The sequence below is a fragment of the Hylobates moloch genome, unplaced genomic scaffold (genome assembly GCF_009828535.3).
Source record: "Hylobates moloch isolate HMO894 unplaced genomic scaffold, HMol_V3 SCAFFOLD_14, whole genome shotgun sequence".
Lineage (NCBI taxonomy): Eukaryota > Metazoa > Chordata > Mammalia > Primates > Hylobatidae > Hylobates > Hylobates moloch.
In genome coordinates, this window is record NW_026652289.1 from 50,202,146 (window position 1) to 50,207,358 (window position 5,213).

The window sequence follows — 5,213 nt, forward strand, 5'->3', positions numbered from 1 at the left end:
CGCCCCGGGCCCCCGCGGGACTGCGGGCAGCCGCCTCTCGACCGCCGCGCGGGGAACGCGAACTCTTGGGGGATGGAGCACGGAGTGTGAGTCGTGAAACAAAACGAGGGCAGACGCAGCAGACTGGCCGCTCCGCGCCTCAGCTCCCGCCGGGACAGCAGCCTCAGCCTAGCACCTTCGGGCGAGCTCGGGACGCGTGTAGAAGCTCCCGGCGCCTGGCCCCGCCCAGAACCACCCCGGCCCCGCCCCTATTTCCCTCTGGCCCCGCCCAGTCCTCGCCTTGTTCCTTCTGGCCCAGTCCCGTCTACTCATAGCCCCGCCTCCGATCCCCATCAACCCTCTCCCCACCCCACCCTGCCTGTGGTCCAACACTGCCTGCTCCTAGCTCCTCTTTTTCCACGCCTGGCCCAGCCCCATCGCCCTGGCCCCCGCCTCCAGGCCTTCCTTCGGGCAGGTGCGACCCTGGAGCAGAGTTCCAGGAAGGCAAAGACTTGAGGCTGGCATCGCAGGCGCGTCCTTCTCTAACCACCGGATGTCCTTGGCCAAGTCACTGCACACCTTAAGATAACAGCTATTCATTGATGTCTGCTCTGTGCTCAGCACCAAAAGGGGAAGCAGAGGGACAGATTGCTCCCAGCTGACAGAAAATGTAAATAAAGTAATTCCGAGTTGTGATCAGAGCTGCGAAAGAAACAAGCTGGAGGCTGGGGCAGAATCACAGTGGTGGGGGACTTGTTCCAGGCTGCAGCGCTCTCCATGGGACCCGCTGCCCACTCAAGTCTTTCTCACCAGGAAGTACCAGTCGCAGCTTGACTGCCTCCTGGGGCTGTCGTGCCAGCCAAGGGGCCCCCACCAGAAGACCTGTGTTGTGGACCAGCGAGACAAACCTGGGCAAGTCACCTTCCTCTCTGGGGCTGTTTCCTCGTCTGGAAAAGAGGAACCGAGGCAAATAAACTAGAGGACTCGGGAAGGTACAGCTCTGACACTCAAGCCATCCCCGGAAATGATATGCAGTCGCCTCAAACGTGGGCATCGCCCTCCGTGTTGCCATCAATTAACATTTGTAAATATTAGTGACTCCATCTGCTACAGACACTTAGCAACTCCGGTGGAGATTGGTGCTGACTTCTGGAAACCCGTCTCAAATCCCTCCAGACCCTATATTTCATCCTCTCTGTCCATAATTAATTAGAAAGCTTCATTTGGCTGAAGGGATTCAGGCGAATTATCTTTAAACTTCAGTGGCAGAGGGAGCCGCTGACTCTTCACAGAACGCTTTATGGAGTTGACACCTCTAAGACTCATTGTGAGCAAAAATTTCACTCCAACCTCCAGACTAGTAAATCTGTGAAAAACTAAACCTGGTTGCAAAGAATCTAAACAGCAAAATTCAGTGCAGATGCTCTTCTTAGGTCCAACTGCAGCTAGAAAAATGTAAATTACATCCAATGGAGCCAATCTGTTTAAACAAGACTTAAACAAAGGGGCCACAGAAAAGGGATGCACAAGATGTTAACCAGCTTAGTAATTAACTGCACTTGTGCACAGAAATGAAAGACAGTACCTATCATCCTTTCACTGCAAATTTACATTTTACTCTGAAGAATTTATGGGACTTATAGGCACTTAGGCAATTCATCCTAACAGTGTTTGGATGACTTTAAAATGTTATTCTGCTTTTACAGCTAACTGATTTGAAACAGAGGAGTTGAATAACTGCTGAAGGTCACAGTACCTGTCAGTGGCAAAACTAGAATGAAATGGTTGTTAGCGCAGCCACTGCAAGTATAATTGGAACTCCTAGATGTTATATCAGTAATCATGAGAATGATGGTTATTTACATAATCTATGAAAAACACTATTAATTGTCGCTATTAAGTGAAAGGCAAAACGTGACATTTGTTGGGCATTTTAAAATCCAAGCAAATAATCAGAATATAACGTCTACATCTTAGATGGTTTTTCCAGGGGGATATGCCAATTAATCATGGTTGCTGGATGTGGTGCTACACCTGACTCTGATAACAGGCATCTTCACACTGCTAGGAGACATTAGCTGACCAAATGACAATGAAAATTGCTGCTGTTGCTGCAGCCACCACCTACAAAGTACCCCTAAAGTGGCATCTATCTACCAACTTTCTGAGACTTAGCCAAAGGGAGTATTACACAGTTCTTGCATCCCAGACACCACCTTTTCCTCTGAAGATTGTGGAATTTTTATTACACTTTCCTGTCTTCACTTATCCTTCCTTCTCCCCTTTTCTGAATATCCAAACCCACCCTTTCTTCAAGGCTCATTTCAAATGCCACCTGCCTTCTCTTTATCTATTTCTCTATAATTATGTTCTCTACTAGATAATGGGTTTCTCAGCCTAGCGGCTATGTCTTTTTTTTTTTTTTTCCTAGTAGAGACAGGGTTTTACTCTTGCCCAGGCTGGAGTGTGTAGCAGTGTGATGACAGCGCACTGCGGCCTCAACCTCCTGGGCACAAACTCAAGCGATCCTCCCCCCACAGCCTATCAAGTAGCTGGGATTACAGGTGTGCACCACTACAACCAGCTAATTTTTTTTAGTTTTGATTTTTTGTTGTTGTTGTTTGTTTGTTTGGTAGAGAGAAGGTCTAACTATGTTGTCTGGGCTTGTCTCAGACTCCCAGGCTCAAGAGATCCTTCCACCTCGGCCTCCCAAAATGCTGGGATTAGGAGTGTGAACCACCATACCCAGCGGGGCTATGTCTTGTTCACTTTTATAATACCCACTTGCTAGTCAGTACCTTGCCATAGAAAGTAGAATTTAATAATTATATTAACAATGCTAAGTAATGGGGACTGTAAGAAGTTAAACACTTTTTAATATGCTAGTTCATTTAATCTCAATATTACGGGAGTGGTACTTTTATTATCCTTGTTTTGGCCAACACCTTCTCAGTTCTCTTGGCAGGTTCCTCCTCTTCTACCCAGGCTTTGCAGGTTGGAAATTCCAGAGGCTCAAATCTGGGACCTATTCTGTCTCTGTAAACTTCCCCCCTCAGTGATCTTATCCATTTCCCTGGCTGTAAATACCATCCATATATTGATGATGACCAGATTCATACTCAGATGGATGCTGATCTCACCTCCGAGCTCCAGTGTATTTGACTATGTACTTTACATCATAATCACTTAGTTATGTCGCTTAAGATGTCCCAAACCATGTTATCCTCTCAGCCTTCCCATCTCAATCAGTGGTACCACCATATGACTCAAGCTAGAAAACTGGAAGTCATCCTTAGTTCTTCCCTCTGCTTCACCCACCAAGTCTAATTCAACCTTAAGTGCTATTTACCTGGCATTTATTTATTTATTTATTTTTATGTATTTATTTTTAAGAAGGAGTTTCACTCTTGTTGCCCAGGCTGGAGTGCAATGGTGCAATCTCAGCTCACTGCAACCTCCGCCTCCCGGGTTCAAGTGATTCTCCTGCCTCAGCCTCCCAAGTAGCTGAGATTACAAGCATGCGCCACCAGGCCCAGCTAATTTTGTATTTTTAGTAGAGATGGTGTTTCACCATGTTGGTCAGGCTCGTGTCGAACTCCAGGTGATCCACCCACCTCTGCGTCCCAAGGTGCTCGGATTACAGGTGTGAGCCACCGCGCCTGGCCAGCCTTGAATTTATTTTGAATCCATCTCTTGTATCTCCTTTCCACTCCTAGTTTATTCAAATGCATCTCTATCTTAGACTCCTGCCCCAGCCTCTCACTGGGTCTCCTTCCCTGCATCCTCCAACACACTCTGCAGATGGCAGCCTGAGTGATTGTCTTCAAACAGAAACAAAATCCCAAGTCCTTGTCATGATTCTTAGAGGGGCCCCCGCTACCCTCACGAACTCCACATCACACCCCTCCCCTTTGCATACTAAATTCCAGCTACATGAGCCCCTTCAGTCCAGGAACCACCAAGCCCAGTCCCACCTTAGGGCCTTCACACATTCTGTTCCCCCTGCCTGGACTAATCTCTCTTCACGCCTCCTCCTCCTCTGCCTTGCCTAACTCCTACTCCTCCTTCAGCACTGGGCTGATTGTCACTTCTTGTATGAAAGCAATCTCTCTAAGTTGGGCCCTGTACTCCCTCCGCTCATTACTTTCACTGAATAAATGTTAACTGGTTTTCCAAAGATCTGAGAGCTAGCGAGCTAGAAAATAGTGGGCAGGGATTCGAATCCAGGTGACCTGACTTCAAAGACTTAACCATTCACTAAACTAAAGTTAATCTCTTTAAGCCCTATTACTAACTTTTTAAACAGTGCCATAAAACCTGCCTCACAGAATGTAAAGTTCATAAAGTCCTTAGCACAGTGCTTGAGTGTTCAATAGATGGTAGCTATTATTATTTACGTAGCAATTATTCTCTGACGTACTTTCATACTTACAAAACCCTTAAGTAAAGGGCAGTTGGTGCTTTGGAGTTAAAAAGAGTGCATGGAAAGGGAATTAGGAGGCCAAATAAATAGCAGAAATCAAAAATAAACATTGTCATCTGTGAGTGGTATGGCCTAATGAGTTGTCTTTTATATCAATGTTGTTCACTTTTCTTTTTTATAATGGGGTCAACTGAGCTAAATTCAGAGCTAGGCAGCTTCTCTGGAACTTCCATTCAGCACTTCTATTATGGCTTGGTGATAAATTCTGCTGTGAGCCTTTAAGATGAAAGCCAAACTGAAAAGTTAATTAAAGATAAAAATGGATGCTGTCAATTTTACTGCTGAAATTAAATTCATTTTCACAGATTAAAAGAAAAAAGCAAGTTTTGATGGGATATTAAAATTCAATCCTTCATAAGAAATGATATAAGTAAAGGTCTCCTTCAAGGGCTATTTCAGTGACCACAATCAAAATGTAAAAGTACAGGCATATTTTAATGTGGAGAGCTTTAAAAACGAAAATTAATTTGCCACATTTTTATTAGATTGTAATAACTAAATAGTAATGCATAAAATCAAATATCACAAAAATATAAGCCATATATAAAACTAAGCCTTTGCAATAGAATTTAATAATTGCATATATATCACACAATGTCACAGGTTCAATTACCAATAGAAAAATGCATGTTAACAAGGAAATGGCAGTTCAGCTACCAAATATTTTTTTTTTTTTGAGATGGAGTTTCACTCTTGCTGCCCAGGCTGGAGTGCAATGGCGCGATCTCAGCTCACTGCAACCTCTGCCCCC